Raw genomic sequence first — 24,456 nt, 5'->3', positions numbered from 1 at the left:
ATGGTCCGAACATTGACCTGGAAGTGATTGGCAACGGTTTGGGCAGTGTGGCCAGCGTCGAGTCTTCCAAGTCCCTGGTTCCTCTGAGCTGTGAGTTGTGGCATGCTGCTGACGTTGTAGTGTGAATGATTCAACCAGGTATGGGGTGCATTTTTTAGTGCTGGTCCCGGTGAACAGCACGTGCAGCATGAGTTACATAAAAAACATGGAGAACACATTACCATCTCAGAAGTCAGGTTGCGTTTTTGAGAACATTTCCTGGGTTCAATTCTGTGTATGGGAAGGAGCCTTATTGCTCTGGTAAAGTTGGAGATTTGGTCACAAATATACAATAAAAACATTTGGCAAGATTTATGCAATGCGTCTATTCAGAGTAACATACCAACCTGACGTTTCTTTTACTGCTTAGTATATATGAAGATTAATTCTGCGACTTAGTTGTTGGTCCGTTTTTCCAATATATCGTTATACTTGTTCCTTCGATTAAATCATCACATAATTTACATCTTTTGCCGCGCCGCATTTTGAAACATGTAAATTATGCGAAAATGTAATCGAAAGAACCAGTATAACGATCTCCCCAAGTAAAACATTTACAATTAGGCAAAACATGAATTGTTATTCAAAGAATGTGGTGTGTGCTGGATGCGGTGAACGATATATTGGAAAGACCGACCAGAAGTCACAGAATTAATCTTCGTCGCTCTCAAATCAAAATTCCAGAAAATAGAATGATACCCGTGAGTAAACATTTGCATGACACGATTTTGCTTGAAACCAAAGAGGTTAGTTTCATTAAAATGTTCGGAGCAAAACTCAATGCAAAAGGTAATTGACCAAACTTGCCCAACTATTAACTTCTTCCCGGATTACTATACATAACGTCGCTATGACGAGGTTGCTTAGTATTACGTTATCGTTATTGTTAATATTGTTATGTTATGTACTGATGATACCCCTGTGGGGGAAAATATCTGACAGTGATTAAACAGTTAATAATGATATAGTTGTTCAATTCGTACTATTGTTATTTTTTTTTTTTGGGGGGGGGGGGGAAATATTCAATACCGAGAGTTGATATCTGTACTTATATTTATATACATATAAGTGAAGTATTCTGTTAGTTTTTCACAAGAAGGGGGTAGTACATGGTAGGATGGTGTGGTATTGGGCAAATCGTCTCTCCCGAATTCAATATCCTCTATACCAATCAAGCAAAGAGGATGCACAATATATATATTAAAATATACAACAAGCGCATGCGTTGTTATATGAACTGCAAAACAATGGTAGACGCTCAATAATAATTAACGTATTAACTTTATTGTGGGTTTCTTATTGGGCCTATAATTTCCTGATAATTATACAGGTAAAGCTTTTCGATAAAAATATGTTTCGTGAGTGGAATAAAGGACTAGAGAGGGAACACACTTTTATTTAAATCTACTAATATTACAAAATCAAAACACTTTCACGACATTTAGTATTATATAAATACTGAGCAAATTACAGTAACTGCCATTTTAAATATCATGCCCTATTTAACAACTCAAAACAATAAATTGCTATTGATCTTGTTATTTTCCACAGATATAGCAGTAGTTATTATTGACCCTTTCTTCATCGACTAAAGTACGTTTTATCAATCTATACAAATCGTCAGTTTTCTCATCGCGAAGAAACACCGAATGGAGTTTCTTCCCTTTACAGGATTGTATCTAGTCTGTAAAGATATTCTGGTCGTGCTGGACTATCAATCATATCGCAGTCCAGGTGAACATTTAACGGTTGACCTCTCGGTACTGTACGTACCTGTCCCTCCATAATATTACCAGCTGAAATAGATATTTAAATATTAAACAATGTTATACATTTAGATTTCTGATACATACATCTTTATTATTAACAAATCTAGGTCTATGAGAACTAGTTTCAGTTCTATAGAGTATTTAGATAAATTTGCAATTCCATATATTCTTAAAATGCTTTAGCACAAACTAAACCTAGCTATAACACGGTTTGTCTGCGTATTTGAATATAACCTAGGTCTATCTATATCACCTGTGTAATCTCGCAGCTGTATTAAAGAACAATATTGGTGCCAGTCATTATCACATATGTGATGGAACTAGTTAAACACGTTCCAAATATTATTTTATCACAGAGATCATTGCTACGATGGATGAGTAATCAATGTTTCAACAATCGGAAGTGAGGAACGCAAAAGGAAAACACGAGCTATCCTTCTATCTAACTGACTGAAGTGACGAGTGATAACAGATACATGGGCGAATTTCTGCTCACTAATAATTCCTTCGAAGACCAAAAGTTGTTGTGTGAGACTGTGAAAGGATAACTGACAATTCATAAACAATATTGACTATCACTAGATAAGAGAACATGAAAGAAAAATAGAAATGTCCGTGCATTACCATGTTTTTATAAGTATAGAATGAATGAACACACGTGAATGTACGGACTGTTTCTATTTTTCTCGTGTTCTCTTATCTAATGACATTCAATTACTTTTTTGAATTGTCAGTTATCCTTTCAGTCTCACACAACAACTTTTGGTCTTCGATCAGTTATATAGAGGGATAACTAGTGTTTTCCTTTTGCGTTCGTACTTCAGATTGTTGAAACATTGATTACTCATCTATCGTAGCAATGATCTCTGTGATAAAATAATATTTGGAACGTGTTTAACCAGTTCTATCACATATGTGATAATGACTCGTACCAATATTGTCCTTTAACATAAGGTCTGTACATGTAATCTGATTACTGTTATAACATAGACATACCTATAATACGTGTCATCTGGTAACTGTAATAAGGGTCATCAACCACTGGTACTATATAAAAACACATAACGGCATCCGTGGTCACGTTATAGAAAGCGGCTCTTCTGTAAATTAAAATAGCATGTTTAACATGTACCCTGTGGGTTTCTTTAAGTGCAGGGGTAATTTGCTGTAACAAAAATGTTTGCATACTGAAATGTTGAAAACGTTTATTTACTACGATCCTAGCATTAATAGAAAGGATACTGGTCAATTTGGGACAAAAAAGAGAGAAAGGGGGTGGGGTGGGGTGGAGTTTAAAGTCCACTCGACACAGGCTAGATCTTTTCTGGACTAACATATGATACAATTTTGTTTCACAATTCGCCCGTGCGTAGGTGTCTTTAGGTGTCCTTCAAATCAAGTTGAGTATCGAACATGGTTATTCCAATATTATATATTGGGAACCATAACTTTGCATTTCAAAACCTGTTCATTGCTATGTCTGTGTTTACTATCGTTAGTCGGCGTTACATTCGCGACGGCATTGGTTCGGGTCGTGTGCGAGGCAGCATAATATGTATATGAATACCTTCTATATCTTACTATTATGTAGTCTCGGTCACTCAGAACCCCATAGTCAGTGTGGACTGCAAGGGAAGACAACTCTGTTTGGGAGATTGATCCAAACTAATGTTCATAGAATATTTTCTGGATGATAGAGACTAACTATAATGCATTATTACCCTGATAAGATGGTAAGATCAGTGACCTGGCTTGTGACTGTTACATTTGATTCAGTTACACATGCACTTTATAGAATAGATTTTATTTCGTTCTCAAATTGATATAACAACATTTAAAGGCTCGATGAGTCATTTAGCGCTTTAAGAAACCCTTGCAAATTACAGTATTGTGAAGGTTAAAACTCTAATTGGAAAATCAGTTCAAAAATGGTTCAGTGTTCATCGGTAACAGAGAAACCCAATGGACCTAGTTTAAATCCGATTGAATCCAAGCCAGGAGATTATCAAGCACTGGTATTTTTGATTCTGTTTTCTTAATTAAAAGTGAAATACTCAGTCGGAGTACATATTTAGCGTGCATTAAGCCGTGAGAAATTTTATATTTTAACGAAAATGTAAATGCCGCATCCAGCCTTTAATGGGGCATTGTCACTTTCAACAAGAAAATAATGCTATAATAAACCTAGACTTATGATATTATCAGAATAAACGCTAGAATACGATGACCTCCTTTAAGACTAATGAATCAAAAATTGAATTTTAATGTATACCCTATTGAACTTCATAATCAATTCATGTGATATATTTATCAATTGGCGACAATGTCTCTTTATTGAAAATACAGATTACTATCAGGTATGTATAACGCAGGTCAATGGAATAGAATTACAGGTTATTACTGAGCGACGTTTCAACCAATCTTATCAGGCAATGATGTATGTATTAACTATGTGGTTCTTAGAATAAATCATAGTGAAAGTTAAACATGGAACAACCCCAACAAAAACACATTTTCTAGAACATCAAAAATGCTAAGTAATATTCAATTGTCTGATTTAATATTAATTGTTCTTCAGTTTAATATGACACCTTTTGTTTTTCTTTTTTAAATGAAATATATAATCCTAGTGTAATATCCTCTCTTGTCGGGGGCAAGTTAGCTAAGAAAGATCGGAAAATATTAAGTCAATGTTACTAAAATTCTGTGTTTATTAGCTTATAAATACGCAATTAAGTGTCAAGCTTGCTAACAGCATGATCCATCGATAGAAATTAACACATATCAATTCATCATAGTATAATAGCCCACACAATCTTGACGTCACAAAATTCAGGAAAAAGTTTGACGGGATGGTGTGAGTTAAACGGTTCGTACCGTGTTTCACGTGTCTCTTTTTATAACATTTTTAATATTTGATATAAAGGTCAGTAGCATATCTAAATAAATAAAATGCGTGATTGTTAAAAAATACAAATAATAGTAGAACATATGTATAACAAATCCAATTGTTATTTTTCAATAACAACAATGGGATATAGAGATTATATCGTATGATATTAAAGATAACTATGGAATATTATTTCGTGCATTAAAAACAAAACGATTGATCCTTTACGACCCCTGTGAGAATATAAAACTTTTAGTGCATTACTACACGGTAACAAGATTAGTGCTTTCCAATTAGTCCCCCCACCCCGCCCCATAAACACACACACACGGAGCAATTGGGGATAACTAGTAAGCCAAACGTTTTGCCCGGACCACCCCCTAGATCTACATGACAAGATATAGCTGAGATACATAAAATATTATCTTGTGACCTCAGCTCATCACTTTATAAGCCCAGAAATTATCCACCAAGGGTGACGTTCACTTAACTAAAGGTGCGTTCACATTGAAGGGGGGGGGGGCACGATTTCGTCGGCACAGAATCAAAGGCGAATGAGTATGATTACATCAATAAATATGCACATGTTCTTCACTCTCGACGTACTATCGAAAATACATTCCATAACTGAAAAGTAATGAAATGAAATAAAGTTTAACGTCCTACTTTTGTGTTCCGACTGGGCTAATGAAGACGGCCATGCGCCATACAGTGTGCTGTCAGGGAATTTTTGCCCGGAGAGCGGCGCAACGGCCAACTCTTATATCGAATTCCAATCACGTTTCCCACCAAGCGATAAAGCGGGAGTAGAAGTGAACATGCGTACAAAGTTATTCGGTTCCGGTAAACCAGTTGATCTGAATCAAGCGCGCCAAACTCAAATGTTGACTGCGAATAACACGTTATTCAGAATAATTGTTCCAGAATGAATCCTGAAAAATTACCGGACTCGTTATTTCAGATTCAGTTCGGTTTTTAGGGACTTGAGTGGGATGCCTTAATCCGGAATAAGACTTTATTCTGAATTCAGTTCAGATTAAACCCCCAGTGTGAACGCATCTTTAATCAAGGCTAGATAATCTACTGGGATTTAATTGGATTAAACGAGCCAATCAATTAGATTCCGCGAAACATAAAGATGGGGGTAGAATTAAAAAGATCCTGTAACTAGCTACCGTAGTGGGCAAAATGGCGAAAAGTTTAACTTCGAAGACATGTCTTAGAACAGTGTAGATGACAGATTATGTCAAGAAAAAGAAGCGAGAAGAGAAAAAAAATGTACTATTTACATAGGGATCAGCATAGATCGCTGGAATTTCATATCTTTTTAATACTGATCGGAATTGAAATATTTTACTGTAGTTTGGAAGGCATTCATATACCACTCACGTCACGCGCATAGACTTTAACGTTTATTCGGACCCCGACCAATTATCGACGAGAGTTAAAGATAATAGCCGGCAAAATATGGTAGACAGGTTTTTAAATTTCCTTAACTCAACACAAGTTTAATACTAAGCGACGTTTCAACGAGGATACTCTCGTCTTTATCAAGAAAATGATAACTCAATTGTAGGTTCTCGTTAGTAGTGCGTTTTAATTTCTTTCTTTTCGTCTACAAGAAATAAGTATAAACATCGATCATTAGACAAACAGATTTTTGTTTCTTTAAATTTATTTTAAAATATACTAACCTAAATAGATACATATCGCCATCTCTAGTTTCACAGTTCATCGTTAAATGGTTATTATTTAGATAATGTATGGTGATATTACGACGACCCATAGTTAGTGACGATGACTGTCGTAAGGTAAATCCCCATGTACCCAATATACTTCTCGGTAATCTGCATTCATTTCCTGTCAGTGTGGAAATAAAAGCAATGTAGATTCAATATTATGAAACCGTTTAAAGACGTTTTTCAGCCATTGTAAATTGTTTAGATACATGTACAAATCATTTCAGCTTTCATTTAACAAATTAAGACGGCGCATGTTACATTTTAATGCTAGCTATCAGAGACAGCTATAAACAATGCCATCTGCGTGCATCCTCGGTATCCACAGTAGCATCGTACCTTCTACTCCACAGATCGTACATTGGAACAATACCGCTGGGGATACCGAATATGATCTCCGTACTCGGTAAACACGTGACATAATGATACAGTGCTTGCTTATAGCCTTATATATTACAGTGGATGACAGCTACCTTGATAACGTCATAGCCGGCATATTATTAGCTAATTTAAGACGAAACAATTTGTATCGCGTATTGAGCATGACGGAAACTGCGTCAGTACTGTATAATGAATAAAAATATAGAAACTGGAACCGCTTGATTTCTCCTTTAAAATTCTATGATGACATGTAAAATATACCAGCGGCTGCCAGGCAGGATACGCCCACATTTTGCAAGAGATGGATAGAGAACAAGCTAAAAACAAACACGATTTTTTGTACAATCAGGAGCAATAATCCAGAACGTTATATGGCCTGAAATGTGCAAATATCAAAATGGACTGAGATCTTTGGGATATAAAGATATGTTTTAAGTTTCATCAAAATCGGATAAAAATTGTGACCTCTAGAGGGTCCACAACTTTCGTATTACACACTTCTACACAATTTGTAGACAAAGAGCGTCCATTTTGTCGGTCAATTTCATTTTGATTTTCCCGAAATTCGAATTCAACCTGCATTATGGGGGAATGTTTAAACGGTTTTTAAAATCGGAAAAAATGGTGATCTCTAGAGGGTCCACAACATTGATTTACCAGATGTTTACACTATTTGGATACGAGGGGCGGCCATTTTGTCCGGCAGTTTTGGCCCGATTTTCACGAAATTCAGGATGTTACGATCCGATATGCGCGAATATTGAAAGGAACCGAGGTGTTTGGGTTATAAATATGCATTTCAAATTTCATCAAATCGGATCAAAATTGTGGACTCTAGAGGGTCTTTGATATACCAGATGTTTACACTATTAGCGTACGAAGGGCGGCCATTTTGTCCGGCAGTTTTGGTCCAATTTTCATGAAATTCAGACTCAGACAAAAACACAGTGTAACGGTGATATATTCGAACGTTTTTTTTTTAAATCGGATAATTGTAACCTCTAGAGGAACCCACAAGCCTGATACACAATATTTTGACACTATTTGCGAACGAGGGGCGACCATTTTGTCCCGTCATTTTCGGTCCAATTTTTACGAAATTCTTTGGGTGTAACGGTGATATATTCGGAATGTACGGAAATCGACAGGAACCACGATATTTCGGTTATCAACATGCATTTCAAGTTTCATCAAAATCAGATGAAAATTGTGACCTCCAGAGGGTCATCAATCCTGATACACAATATTTTGACACTATTTGCGATCGAGGGGCGGCCATTTTGTCCGTCAGTGTCGGTCTGATTTTTACAAAATTCGAACTCAACCATCCTTAGGGTTTAACGGTGATGTATTCAAACGTTTTTTTTTTTAAATCGGATAATAATTGTGACCTCTAGAGGGACCCACAATCAGGGGCCATACGTACGAATATCGAAATGAACCGAGATCTGTGGGTTATAAACATACATTTCACGTTTAAACCAAATCGGATAAAAATTGTGACCTCTACGGTGTTCACAAGCTAAAAACGTGATTTTTCGTACAATCAGGGGCCATAATCCATTAAGTTACAGTCCGATACATGCCAATATCGAAAGGAACCGAGATCTTAGGGTGATAAACCTATATTTCAAGTGACATTGAAATCGGATAAAAATTGTGACCTCTAGAGTGTTCACAAACAATTGTTGACGGACAGACGTCCGGACAGGGGCGACAACAATATACGTCCACATGAAAATGTGGGCGTATAAAAATGCACGATAATGACAAGATAACATTTACTGCAACACGGTATTCTAAATGTAAATTCTGCATTACAAAAAACTGTGTAACATCTAACTGTCAATTTCATGATAGACTTGGTTTTAAAATTGTAATATGTACCTTTTCTATATATAAACTTTCTTTGTTGACTGACTTCAGCATCACATGTATTGTTAATAGTTATAGATCGTGGATTTCTTACTTCTATAGGACTAAAGATAAACGAATCTCTTCCCCTTTCTGAAATCATAAATTAATTAGGCATTTGATATTACTTTGTGGGAAAGTTGTTTGACTGTTCCTTTTGTGTGGATGCAGATCAGTGATTCTCAACCAGTGTGCCGCGAGATCTTCCTAAGTGTGCCGCGAACTTTTTAACAGCACACTAAGAAAATGCGAAAAACCACGTGATCACAATTGCGTATTCACTGGTGTCTACTGGTAAATTCATTACTGTGTTTTTCTTTATTTAGTTTGAATCCTTCTATGTGTCTTTGACTTGTCTGTGTCCACGGTTGTATGCCGTCTATGACTTGCCATGTTTTTATTTTGCAAATTTCAACTATATATATATATATATACATATATATTTAGTCAGGTGTGCCGCTATTTTTTCTTGTTTTCCAAGGTGTGCCGTTGGCGAAAAAAGGTTGAGAATCACTGATGTAGATGTTAAAGAAGTTAATTGAACATCCTTGTACAAGCTCAAAGGTGGGGACTACAATGGACATGGTTGACCTTAACAATTTATGGAATTTGTTACCGGTATAATGAACCCTAATGTAATAGTTTTGATACTGTTAAATGCATGCGCAAAATAAACTTGGGGTCAAGGGTGACTAGCCCAGTGATTTAAAAACAAAGCTACAACCAAAACATTTGATTTTGTGGGGTTTGTCTAGAAAATCAGTTAAATTGTATATTCCTATATTCAAAACATTTTGTTTCAGAACAAACAGAAAACAGCCAATTTTGTTATTTTATCGTCGATCTTCATTAAAATAATAGGGTCTTATATCAAACCGTCATTCTTGTAACTATTTCACAATTCTTAGAATATGGGTTAATATTTCAGTTGTTGTAATGATGGATGACAATATACACGTGTAGAGAAATCAATCATATTCATTAATAAAACAGATGTCAAAATATAACCTTCTATTCTATACCGGATTCGTTTAATGTCGCCTAGTGTGTGTTTTATACCACATTATGGAGCGTCATAACAAAACAAAACCGGATTTAAGAACAAAATTCTTTGAGGAATAGTTTCACATTTATAATGATTTAGCTATGTAATATTACATTCATTTTATAAGCTGCATTCATAATAACAAGACTTGTCCATTTAATTACATGTACATTTGATGTACATGTACTTGTTTGCTTTCAGGAGTATTTATTTGGTGTACACATTTGTTTGGAGAAGTGTTTTTGGTATATAAAGATGTTGAGAAATAAACTTGTGTTCAACCCACGATATTATTTTTTTCTTTAACAAAATACGAAATTTAAAAATATAAATAGACTGACTTCTACCCAGTTTGTCTAAATGCCAAGTTAAAGTCATGCTAGAACAGCCTTACACAATTAAACGCATATTTAGTTTTTAACAGTTTGGTCAGAAAATTGTTCAAATCGTTGACCTATAACTTAAATTTCTACTGATTTCACACTGCCAAATTAAGTAATATCGTTTTCGTTTTTCGAACGGGCCAACCCATTCTTCGTTAATGTGTTTTCTATGCTCGGGTGTGATTACTAATTAGTTAAATTACATTGTGGGATGCATGTCAACGTTCTCAATAAGTGTTTTACTTGTAATATACTCTTCAAAAAAGTAGGGGATATTCAGAAGCAATACAAGATCTGGGCAATCTGACCCACTCCTCTTGCAGTGCCACTGCCAATTCTTGCAGTGTTGTCGGTTGACGTTGACGTCGGCGAACACGTCTCCCGATCAAATTAAATGTAACACACTAAAGTAAATCGTATGCAAGAACCGATAGGAAAGCAAACATGGATAGGATAAACCAGCAAGCGGCAGTTTTCATCAACCCTTTCTTTGAAGTGTCAGATTTGACAATGAACCCTTCCCACGTGTATGGCGCTATTGCGTGTCGCACATGCAGATCTGTGGTTCTGTTGGGGCGATAAGTTCTTCATCTTTGAACATACTCTCAAAGCATGTCAAGTGTCCATGACTATTTGTCATATAACAACCTGCATAGGTATTTGCATTTCAATATCCCTTACTTTTTTTTGAAGAGTATATAAAGAAGCTTGCCCCCCCCTCCCACACACACCACTAATGAACATAACCTATCAGATCAATTAAACTTAATCAAAGAAGCCCTGTAATCTTCATCTACTGTATACATGTATGAATGGTATATTAATAAATTATTAATCATTCGGGAATTTTCTGAATGATTACTATAATATCCTTTAGAAGTATACAATATGGGATTGTCTTCAATAGTATTCATAATTTGTTACCTAGCGAATACATTTAGTTACAAGAATGGGTCATTGTTCTATACAAAAGTAATAATTCACAAGATGAATATTTAAAGAGAGGCCAATAAACTTCACAATGTGATTACTGGTATAATTAACCTTGTTATCTAAACTAGTATTAAAGTCAAAATGTACGACAAAGGTCAATAAAAACATATTGACATGCCCCTTTTCTTGTGAAAGAGCGAGGACAATTGAGATATTTAAAAGAACTTCATAAAAGGGAAATATTTTACAGATTTCAAAGTTTATTTCAAAATTTCTAAACCGCAGTTTTTGGAGACGTCACCGTCGTCTCCTCTTCACCAATCAAATACATATCACATGCCAAACTGTCAAATTGATTGTCTCATATGCATTTATTAGGTGTTAATAAAACTAAAACAACTTCAATTGCCAAATAATCCGTCCAATTTCAGGGGGAAAGAACGTCAATAAAGTTGTCAACAAATTATCATAGAAGGCGCAGGCAATTAGATTTAGGGGTAAAGCAGGATGATAGTTCGGGGTCGTTGACGTTGACGTAAATTCACGTAATGTCCAATTATAAAAAACGACCTTCTTCAATCTCAATTTCTTCACATTTCCTTCACGTGACGTATTACGTTAAGGGGAGGGATATATACCGATCATTCTTGATACAAGAAACTCTCCCTGTGGATTATCAGCAACATATATAAAACCAATACATAGCGTCTGATTCCTCTTTTGGTGGGCTGTATTTCTGAAGAAAAAACAGAAGTTAATAAATATATAACTAATACTTAAATTCTGGTTCCTATTAGTTGGGTTGTATTTATGAATACAAAAGTATACACAACTGAAATATCAACTATTCTAGGTAATTGTGAATTGTCTTCTAGAAATGACAGGAAGACGGTGGGAGAGAGTCATGTCTGCTACAGTAATACTAAAATAAAAAAATATATGACGTAGACTATCACCACTCTATTGATATTGTTTTTAGTGGTCTATTTTCAGCAAAAATTCTTTTTTTATTGTAGATTTCATACCAAGATGTGATTTATAACACAAATAATAAATTCTGTTGACACAAATATAAATCGTAACATGTATTTTATAGAACTTGATCATCGGGAACGTGTTTTTTTTTTTAAACTGAACCCTGGTTTCTCGAACATTGCATTAAAAGTTAAATTAACAAGAATGTTTTTATTCTAGTAAAACGTAAGTATCTAATTTTATATTTGATTTGTTAGATACAACCAATGTTGAGATGTAATCAATATTGTGTTCAGACAACCAACATTGAAACAGGATCTCGTTCCTTTTAGTGATAACCCTGATAAATTCTTACTAATGTGGGTGCAGTAAAATGAATTCCTATTTAACCAGCGGTTGCCAGGCAAGATAGGCCTACATTTTGCAAGAGATGGATTGAGAACAAGCTAAAAAAAAGGCGATTCTTCGTACAATCAGAGGACATAATCCAGATACCACATACCAGATGCCTGTGTGAAAGGGTTCTGCACGTGCTGTCGCACAACATGCCGGTCTTGTCACCTTGTGGTAACCATTGGTCTACCAGTTCGGGGGCGATCATCCGTGGTGTTAGCGGCCCGAAAGCGTTGCTGAAGCCTGTAAATGGTCCGAACATAGACCTGGAAGTGATTGACAACGGCTTGGGCAGTGTGCCCAGCGTCGAGTCTTCCAAGCACCTGGTTCCGTTGAGCTGTCGTGAATCGTGGCATGCTGCTGACGTTGTAGTGTGAATGATTCAACCAGGTATGGGGTTGCATTTTATAGGGCTGGTCCCGGTGAACAGCACGCGCAGCATGAGTTACATGAAAATCATGGAGAACACATTACCATCTCAGAAGTCAGGTTGCGTTTTTGAGAATATTTCCTTGGTTCAATTCTGTGTTTGAGAAGAAGCCTTATTGCTCAGGTAAAGTTGGAGATTTGGTCACAAATATACAATAAAAACATTTGGCAAGTTTTATGCAATGCGTCTATTCAGAGTAACATACAACCTGACGTTTCTTTTGCGGCTTAGTATTATATAAAAATCTAAATATCGTTACATTATCCCTAAACCCATTTCATATCCACACCTCTACTGAATAATTAAATTGTTTTTTTTTTAAAATTGACAAACTAACTGTTATATTATTATAAAATTACCTCTGTCTTGTTATTTAAATGATTCATTTAGAGAGACAGAAATATAACAAATGTAACAATAAGTTGATAAACATTTTTTTTTTTTTTTTTTTTTTTCCCCCCGCACCCTCCATTTTTTTATTATTATTATTTTTATTTTTTTTGTCATTTTATACATGCATCAGTTCATTTATATCCCATTTATTTTTTTAAAAATTGACAAACTAACTGTTATATTATTATAAAATTACCTCTGTCTTGTTATTTAAATGATTCATTTAGAGAGACAGAAATATAACAAATGTGACAATAAGTTGATAAACATTTTTTTTTTTTTTTTCTTTTTTTTCCCCCGCACCCCCCATTTTTTTATTATTATTATTTTTATTTTTTTTGTCATTTTATACATGCATCAGTTCATTTATATACCATTTATTAAACTTTATTTTTCAATGTTTTAAATATAATTTTATATTCTCTTTATCACCTCTTCACTTATTTTATATAGAGCTTTGCGATATAATTCATCTGACTTTACTTATATTACTTATAAATTATTTATTATTGTATATACTATTTCGCAATCTTGTTTGTATTAAATAATGTCTATCATTTCTATGTATGGAAAGGGCTTTTCTAAGTTTTTGAAACTTGTGCTCAATCCTTTTGATATTTGTCAATAAAATATGTTTAAACAAAAAAAAACTGATTTTGGCACCTCGGTAAAACAATTAGTCACAGTAGAGATAATAATTTCTGGGGCTCAACATAGTCGAAAAGCTAATCAATTTCTATATGTGTCACTAGGTTCCCTATGGATCACTGTCAAAGGATATGGACATCTGCCGCGCGTTGTGTGGTTGTGGTCAAGAGGGGCAAAAGAATTGGATCCAGACATTTTAGGCGGTGGGGCGTGTCCGCCAGACTAAAAAAACAGATAGCCAAAAACTAAGCTAGACTAGCTCATTTACTAACCGCATGAAACTTGTTGCAAAATGTTCAGCATATCCACATGTATAGAAAATCACCGAGTACCCCCGCCAGACGACCCTAATTGACTCACCCCAAAAGCTAAGCTAGACTAGCTCGTTTACTAACCACATCAAACTTGTTGCAAAATGTTCAACATATTCACATGTATCAAGAATCACCGATGCCAGACATTTTCAGTGGTGGGGAACACCCGCCAGACGTCCCCAATTGCCCCATCCGAAAAGCTAAGCTAGACTAGCTAATTTACTAACCGCATAAAACCTAAGCTAAATTAGTCCATTTACTGACCACACGAAACTTTTTGCAAAATGCCCAGCACATTCTCATGTATCAGGAACGACCACTGCCAGACATATTCAGTGGTGGTGTGCACTCGCAAGATGTCCCTAATCCCCCCCCCCCCGAACGAACAACGATGACAACTGAGAAAACATAGGACACAGGCTAAGTTTCTTACTTATCTAAACTCTTATGTTTAATGTTTTGACACTTTTACGTAATGATATTTTTGTACCTCCGACTGGTCCTCATCCTACAATTCATAATGATGGACTTGGCATTATAGAGAAAGACCAGACTGGACGTTATATCAACCTATTCATCAATCTGAGAGACATTCATGGCAAAGTGGACTTTGATGTTGCGTCCCATTCAGTCTGCCGAATTTACGCACAGAGCAAGTGTCGGGATGTCGATGAAGCGCGATACTATAAACGCGTGCAAATGACTGGCAAAATCAATGTGGTAATATAAATTCTTCCATGGCTATCTGTAACACAAAATAACCCTTCTTAAATAGGTTGTACTGTTTAACTAAAACCAGATGTATGTATATGGATGGTCGCTCTACAATAATATTATCATCAGTTTGTCTACATTGATTCACCGAGTGATGTATGCAAAGTTTTATTTCAGGAGAACCCACTTGAAAATGGCAAGAACATTGACTATGGCTTGCTGTCGCCATCAAGAGGATGTCTTGGACTGAAACTCCAAAGAGTCAACTACGTGACATGTTGTGGCAACGGGCTTCAGCGTCTTGTCCTGGTTATGGTTTGGCACCCACCGATTGTGGATGGAAGGTGGTTGACGATCTCCGCCAGCCAAGCAGTTTATTCTGAAAGGCAAATGCAGACATGACAGTGACAGCGATGAGACAATCATTGTAGGGAACGAATGTGGCACTGCATCTCTTGATAATTCTGATGATGAACCTTGGACAAAAGACTCCCATTCTGATTTAGAAGACATACACTAGTCTTTCACTGATACTAAGGACGTCTGACGGGGATACCCCACCACTGAAAATGTCTGGGTCTTTTCTTAGTAAAAGTATCAAAACAATAACCATAAGAGTTTAGATAAGAAAGGAACTTACCCTGTGTCCGCTATATATTCTCGGTTGTCATTGTTGTTCGTTCGGTGGAGGGGGGGGGCTATTAGGGACATCTTATGGGTGTATACCACCACGGAACATGTCTGGTAGTGATCCTTCCTGATGCATGAGCATGTGCTGAGCAGTTTGCAACAAGTTTTTTGCGGTTAGTAAATGGGCTAATTTTGGGGCGTCTGGCGGGGTTACGCCACCACCTTCTCACTGAAAATGTCTGACGGTGGTCATTGTTGATACATGTGAATATGCTGAACATTTTGCAACAAATTGCATGCGGTTACATGAGCTAGTCCAGCTTAGCTTTTGGGGTGGGGCAATTAGTGGCGTCTGGCGGGGTACCCCACCGCTGAAAATGTCTGGCAGCGGTCATTCTCGATACATTTTGATACGCTTAACATTTTGCAGCAGGTTTTACGCGGTTATTAAACGAGCTAGTCTAGCCTAGTTTTGGGTACAATTGTTTTGGTCCTTTTGACCACATCCCCCATAACGGACGTGGCAGACGTTCATATCCTGTGACAGTGACCCATAGGGAACCTAGTGACACATATAGAAATTGGTTAGCTTTTCAGTTAGGTTGAACCCCCCCCCCCCCGGGAACCTGCTCTATTTGTGTCATGTTGAGAATATGTACTGTATAACTGTTTATTGTATTCTCTGACATTAGCACATTTTCATTTTTTTTATAAATCCATACTCTATTGGGTATGGAATGGGAGTTAACGCAATATTCGGTCATTTTGCGACAAATATAAGGTAGTTATTATTTCTGTGGGTATGCATGGCAGGGGTAGGAGAATTAACCACGGAGTTTACACATTTTGTAAACAATATATAGATATGGACCATTGACAGATGACGTACTCGTACTGTCAAACATAATGTCAATTATTCTCCAATAAACAAACCCATATAATGCTGTTAACGGAAGAGAAACGAGAAGGAAATTGTCAACAAAAGTAACATTTCTCTTCACAACGATCATAATGGTTTAATCTTTTCGTACGATTTACGGATGTCACGGTGTCAGTGAAGACATTGATTTAGACATGGAAAAGGTCAACGTAGACAAACAAAAGACATAATTCAAAAATAACAAGATGACGCTAAGTTGCTGAATGAGAACACAATCAATTTCAGAGTTAAATAACTGGTCTCAAACTGCTTCTTTATATAGGTCTCAGATTAGTTATTAGTTCCTGATTTGTAGTGCGTCTATATAGAGTAATTATCTCTTCGCCCAAAGGGGGTTTGGATGGCCGAATGGTTAGCGCGTGGGCGTTGAATCATAAGGTCTGTCATAGAGTCAACTGGCGTCGTTTCGATTCCCCAGTTGTACGTGCCAATGAGTAGGGTCGCCTGTCCAACCTCGTGGGTTTTCTCCGGATCCTCCTGTTTCCCCCACTACTAAAGACCTCTATGCGCAAGCGAATTATTGAGTGGACGATAACCCCCCCTCTCTCTCTCTCTCTCTCTCTCTCTCTCTCTCTTTCTCTCTCTCTCTCTTTCTCTCTCTGGTCGACCAACATATCTTCACTAGCCTGTTCTCTAAGATCATTAGGGTCATTGTACTTTCTAACAAGACAAAAAAATGTGACGTGATGATAAAATAATTCCATGGTTTGCAGGAAAATTCGTATTTTAAAACCCTTTTCCAGAGACCGGTGCGACGGGTTCAATATTATTTGAAATTCTGATAAATTCCATGTTCATGCACGAACATGAAATTTGCAATTTATACTTGAATTACTATGATATATAAAACTGTGCTTACTTTAATAAGTAAATATTTCCCCTGCTTTCAATACATCGATATCGTATTTTAACATATCTTGACGCTTTAAATATGATGACGTTAGACCTTATTCTCACGTTAGTGTGTCGATTTTCACCAGTAAAAAACCATTTACCTCGTAACTTTGTTTGAAATTCACATGACAAAGCTGAAATAATAAATAAATATATAATTCAATGTTAATTTCATTTTAAGCATAAAAATCGAATACAAAAGAGAGAAAAACACACGTACAAGATAGACAATAATAAGTATATGGAAATGGATCTTCGGTGTCTCCAAAGAGTAGATTATGTTTAAAGAATATTGGACACTTTTGCGTAGTTAGACGTCAACGCTTTGAAATCGTTTTTAAAATAGTACCAGTATTGTATATATAATTCATTGTTTCGTTATTAACACTGCATGAATTATAGTTTTAAGGCCTGCATTTCTAATATACATCCAAAATAGAGGGCTGGGGCGAGGAAGGATTTTGTGCAATAGTTACTGACAGCTTTACTTTCTGGAAAATGTGTCGCTGTATGAGAAGAGTTATATCTAACTGTTTTGGAGTTGTGTAAATATATGGTATAAAAATTATATCCTCTTGTGTGGACATTGTCTGGATAAACGGAAAAATATGAAAGTAACTTTATAGAATACAAATCGCTTATTTAGAATGTATGTAATAGACATCCTACAAGGGGAACACATACTACCAGAATGTGACACTTGCATAGAAAATTGATAGATGGGATCACTGTCAAAAACGAGTAATAAATATCAAAAAGAAATAGCTTGATAATATTTAAACAAACTATAAAGAAAAATGCTTTGATTTTATTAAACCGCCTGTATTAATATGTTAAGTAAGTGGCGAATTGTTTACAGAAGAGTTTGACGTCAATTTGACAAGATGATGGTTGGATACAACCTGAAACTTACATTATACTATCTCTTAATGGTACAAGAAAAAATCATTTTTGCAGTGTTTTACTTCATGCCATTGGCTAATTGCTAGTGGTTCAAGATATAGTCATATATTATCATAAAATTAAAGCTAAACTGCGTTGTTTCCTTCTGTGATTCAGCATTTTGCTTTGTCAGTAGTTTATTACTCAAGTTCATTGTGATCTGTTAAAGCGGGTCGCCATTTGGATTATCATTGACCTATTAGTAAAGCGGATCAATTAAAGTGTGTAATCACGGATCCTATAATTAAAGTGTGTAATCCTGAACCTTCTAATTAAAGTGTGTAATCATGAACCTTATAATTAAATCGTGTAATCATGAACCTTATAATTAAAGTGTGTACTGTGTAACTGTGGATCTTATAATTGAAGGGGTTAAATACCTTTATAAACCCTTTTTAAAATTATCCTTGTTAATCAAAATTTAACGATATCTTAATCCGATGTAGCCTGCCAAAGTCCATTTGTATAAAAGGAAAAGTTCTGGCTTAATTTACAATATGTGAGTAATAATCAGATACAATGAACCCGATATCCAGATGACTGGATAGCTTTAAAAATTAAAAATAAAAACAGACAACAATAGACGAACTGTTTACAAATTACCTATGACAATCGCGCGTGCTATGTTTAACACTCTCTATTCGCCAGAAGAAAAGAAATAGTGGCGTTTTGGGGTTTTAGGCCGTTACGATCACTACGACTCTATGCAAAATAGCCCTATTTATTGCCTTTATATCTTTGATAAGTATACAGAAATGTTAATGAAACGCTGACCCACTGTATATACATAATTGATGACACCAAGGTATGAATGTGTCAGAAGTTAGTTTCGAAAAACCAAACATTTATTGCGTCGAGAGAGAGAGAGTTAAACTCGTATTTCCTCGTAAGCCTTTTGGTTGATGCTGATTTGTCTAAAATTCGCGACTGACAGTTAAGGAAACACATTTTGGACGTGATCACGGAGATATACTATCTTTATCTACCGGAAAGAAAAGTTGTCTGTTCTTTGATATATATGATGAACATTTTAGTACTATTTTCTTAATTAATGAATTATTTTATAATCTATTAATTAATTAATTAATTCGAATAAAACCAATTTTCACTGTAAATGCGTTTTTCATTTTTCCAATTTCTATCTTATTTTTATGATTTATAAATGATTTTTGTCGTTTAAAAAATATACATAATGTACTAGTAAATATTACATAAACATCCTTTGTTCTTAAATTAAAGAAGAAAACTATAAATAAATTGCGGTCAAGCATAACTGATCAACATTTGGCGAGCATTTTGACTGATAAAATATAGCGTTACCTGAAATGTTAAACAGGATATGAGCTAAAATTAGGACAGTGAAAACTTTGAGAATACTTGAAATCATCTGCAATAAATGAAATAAAAAAATGAACAAAACTCGAGGATTTAGAATATTATATAAGTATACCAGAAACCATATGAAACAAGCCCGAAAATAAATAGATGACATTCATTATTTACTTGCACCGAGGAAACAAATTGCTTACCATAGTTCCTGCTTAACCTGAGCAGAAAATGCTCATTATCGACCCCAGTCAAGGTATTGGTGTAATGAAACTATATACACTTAAATTGTGTCACTCATACTCAATAAATAGAGAATCTTATCTGAGATATCAAAAAAGACAAGTAGGAGATTTTATTTCTCACCCAACCCTTTCTTACGCGCACAAATGAATAAATATAATTCTTTGGTATACATTTAATTTTACTGAAACTGATTACATTATTTCTCCAGCAATATTACTGGATCCAAAAAGAAGTTCCCTTTAATAAAAGAAAAGTACTTTGAACGTTATCACACAGGCGATATCTAGTGTAGAATGTGTTATTGGGTGATAATCGAAGTTATCGTGTTTAAAAGTATTTACCAATCAAATTGTCTATTCCTGCTTAGCCTAAAGAGAAAATGAATATCATCAAACTTGGTTAAGATTTTCACCTATTGAACATCTACACCTAGTTTGAGCATTTTTCTGAAGTGCGAATTGTTTTCTCCATTTGGATAGTCCACTTCAATTAGTAATCCAGCAGCAGCATTTTGAAGCACGCATTTTAAGTTTATCGCAAGAAGACGAGTAATTCTGAGAAAATCATTACTCAAATTTGAAAGCGTTCATTATTAGGACTAGCCGAGCAATCTCAGCACGTTTGTAAAATATTTCTTAAAAAAATAACAAAAGGCACACTGTCTAATAGAGTGTTTACAAGCTTTCGATGAGAGAGAAAGTGGCCGGGTGAAAAGTCGTTACATAAAATTGAATTTGAAAAAGGTTACTAGAAATACCAGAATTGTAAACGGATATACAGGCGAATAGAAAGGACTGACGAGACCATAAAAATAATCTGTCTTTATTTTAGTGTATGGTAAAAAAAAGTTAGCTCGTTATCTGCTTCTCATGAAATGAAAACTTGGGTAATTAACTGCATGATTAAGGAACAGTAAAGATGCATTATGTAAGAGCTAAATCTGCCTATTCCATGTCTTTATTTTGGCTTCAAATGTTATATAAACGATTATTTAGCATTCAGTAACATAACAAGCCCGTAATCAACTCTCTAGATAACCGGATGGCCGAGATTTAAATGGATTAGGAGGTCCAAAAGATTAAAACAAGCGGTTTCCATGCAACATACGCCCACATTTTGCAAATGATGAACAGAGAACGAGCTAAAAAATGTTGACATAATGCGGGAAACAAAATCTGATCAAAACACAGACCCTATTTCGTTTTTCATAGTTCAAAACACTGGGATCTGGAAGAGTAATTATATAACCCGCGTTGTAGATGATGTGAAGGATTAGCCAATGAAATGGCCTGTTACGGTGAGTTCTTGGTGTGCGGTATACGGAGCTGTGGGTAAACCTCTAGAAACGTCAAATCTGATTCGTTAATCAATGTCTGACGGTATAGGGCCAAAAGCCGCTCATATGACCGCTGACGCGACCTTCCATTACAACCGGCCAGATCTTCCTTTAATGTAACCCATCGACAGTATAAAAACAACGAAACGAAAATAGATCTGTATTTGAATCAGATTGCAGAAAGCACGAATATCGAAAGGAACTGAGATCTTTTGGACATAAACACATACATATTTTGAGTTTTATCAAAATCAGATAAAAATTGTGACTCTAAGGGTCAACAGCCTTGGTATTACTATACATACTTTTACACTATTTGCATACAAGGAGTGGCCATTTTGTCGGGCAGTTTCGGATTAAAATTGTGACCTCTAGAGGGACGACAAGCTAAATATGCGATTTTGCTACAATCAGGGGCCATAATCCAAGAAGTTACGGTCCAATATGCGCGAATATCGAAAGGAACCGATATATGGGTAATAAACATACATTTCAAGTTTCATCAAAATCTGATAAAAATTGCGATTTCTAGAGGGCCCAGAACTTTGGTATTACATACTCTTACACTATTTGCGTACAAGGAGCGGCCATTTTCTCAGGCAGTTTCTGTCTGATTTTCACGAAATTTCGAACTCAACCATCATAAGGGTGTAACGGTGATATATTCGAACCTATTTTTTTTTTAAATCGGATAAATATTGTGACCTCTAGAGGGACCACGATGTAAAAACGTGATCTTTTGAACAATCATGGGCTATAATCCAGGAAGTTACGTTCCGATATGCGCGAAAATTGAAATGAACCGAGATCTTTGGGTTATAAACATACATTGCAGGTTTCATCAAAATAGGATAGAAATTGTGCCCTCTAGAGTGTCCACACGCTAAAAGCGTGATTTTTCGTACAATCAAGGGCCATAGTCTACGAAGTTGCTGTCCGATACATGCCAATATCGACAGGAATCGAGATCTTGGATAAACCTATATTTCAAGTTTCGTCAAAATCGGATGAAAATTGTGACACGTAGAATGTCCACATAAAAAATTGACGATAAAATGTACAAACGAGATTAAGCCTCGGTTGTCCAGTACCGTTGCTACGGTAATAAACAATCTGCGCTATATCTTCCAACACCTATAACTTACCTAAAAATAAAGTAATTTGAATGAAATTTTCAATATAACTGTCTTACAACGAGACAGCTGATAATATAATGCTGGTGTATTTCTGTATTTGTTTTAATTCTTTCTTTCACTCTCTTATGCAATTATACCTTATATTTTTATGTTTTTTACCTTTATTCTCTTAATCTTTGTTAATTGGTCTTTATTAATGTGATTGGTTATCGTTTAGGAATTTTGTTAATTACACTCATTACTGCAACAATGAAGGTGGGAATGAAACGCGGTTTATCGTCATATATTTCCGCATATGCCATGCAGTGTGTTAGGAAGAAAATTTTGTCGGGACAGCGACGTTTCCACCTACTCTTCCAACTGTCAAGGATTCTTTTACGTTGTATGACAGCGTGTTCACCGAAACTCGGTTTTGTATCTCAACCGAACGACAGCCCTGCATCACTGACAAGGGAAAACTCGCGATTAAAATAAAAACTCTAGGAATTTTCTGAGACATAACGACTCCCTTTTAAAAGAAAAGGGCATGGCTTAACCTAGAACATGGCCAACTATTGCCATTTTTATACACCTATCAAAACAGATGAACAAAATTTATCTAATAACATTCATGACCAATCCTATGTCACAGTTAATGGAGGTATCAATTATGTATATTATATAGTCCTGTATTAATTACGTGCTCTACTTGTAATACGTATGTATATCAACGTCTTGTTTGATTTCTTTAGTAAACAGTAAAGTGTTTCATTTTAAAGGTTCGGGAGGAGAATACCTAGTAAACATAAGCCTCTATTTGATGGTTTCTGGGACTACGATAATCCACACAAAATAAGTGGAGGGGGGGGGACATTCACAGCTGGGTTGTGCAGCAGTGGAGCCCGAATTTCAAGGCTGCATAAAGCATACTATGATTATATTGGTTCCGAGACAACGCCATCAATGTTGTTGAATTTGTTAACATTACATGATCGTGTGATAGTAAAACATAAAACTACCCCAAAAAACTAAAAATATAATGAATTAATAGATCACCATTGTTCAACATATCTGAAAAAAATCGGCAAAAGACATTATACCCGATTGGAAACTGATACACGGAATTCTTAAAATAGAAATACTAAAAAATCTGTGCCCTGCCCAAATAAAAAAATATATATATACTTAGTACTTATTAATATAATGTAAAAAAAAGAAATGGTTTGTTAAATGTGTATACTTTACCTTTACCATCTGTTACATTCCCTGATACATATAAATCACAGTGTCAAAAGCCTCCTTCACTAGGATGTCCACTGTCACAATTAATCAGTCAAAAATCGCAATTAAAACGGACACTGTAGAAAAGAAATATGTTTTTTGCTATAATTGGTCAAACCACATCCAACGCAAAAATTCCAACTTCTCATATCAGGAAAGAGAAAGATTCTAATAAATAAAACCCCCTTCTCTATCAAAGTTTAGCAGGTATATCTTTAAAGACTTTCTTAAATTATCCTTTCATTTCAAGTCTATCTATAGCGTTAATATCACATAAACTAACGTTTGAATCGTATATTTCAGGAAATGATATTTAAACTGGGTCTATTTTGATATCAGTTTCTTCGGGGTGTTAAGTATAGGAAGGAAGTCATTCGCGCATCATTATCAACATTTAACACATCGTAATATATATAGCCTGATATTATCAGTTTATTTACAGTAATGGAGACATTAATAAGCCACCTTGCTTTAATCATTTCTACTTTAAAGTGGCGAGAAAATAGGCTACTGAATTTATATGTAACCTTTTTAAAATAAATAAATGAAAAAATTCACTAGGGCAATAAAATTCGGGAAGAAAACACTAGATATTGGCAGCGACGAAGTTAGACAGGCGACCCATACAATAAGGTGACGATTCCTATATATAAGTTCATTTCTTATTCAAAATCTTTTTTTTTTCCGACGGGAATTGTTAGAAATTTTTCCATTGGTCCACCAGGCCCTCTCCCACCAACCACTGTGGAAAACTCTGGTGTCACCACTAGAGCCTTTATAATCTAT

At 35.5% G+C, this 24,456-nt stretch overlaps 1 long non-coding RNA gene across 1 annotated transcript; it reads right to left on the bottom strand.

Annotated features, from left to right (window-relative positions):
• Nucleotides 1-1,301: 1,301 nt before the first annotated feature.
• Nucleotides 1,302-23,965, bottom strand: LOC126825743 (uncharacterized). The gene is made up of 8 exons (XR_008788644.1): nt 23,635-23,965; nt 19,687-19,753; nt 17,390-17,558; nt 11,732-11,829; nt 8,706-8,825; nt 6,393-6,558; nt 2,805-2,908; nt 1,302-1,835 (listed from the first exon to the last, which is right to left on the bottom strand). It is a non-coding gene; the product is annotated as an uncharacterized LOC126825743 (long non-coding RNA).
• Nucleotides 23,966-24,456: the final 491 nt, after the last annotated feature.

Source organism: Patella vulgata, chromosome 6, assembly GCF_932274485.2.
Source record: "Patella vulgata chromosome 6, xgPatVulg1.2, whole genome shotgun sequence".
In the NCBI taxonomy this organism is placed as follows: Eukaryota; Metazoa; Mollusca; class Gastropoda; family Patellidae; genus Patella; species Patella vulgata.
The sequence above is the reverse complement of the archived record's forward strand: the minus strand, read 5'-3'. Positions and strand labels throughout refer to the sequence as shown.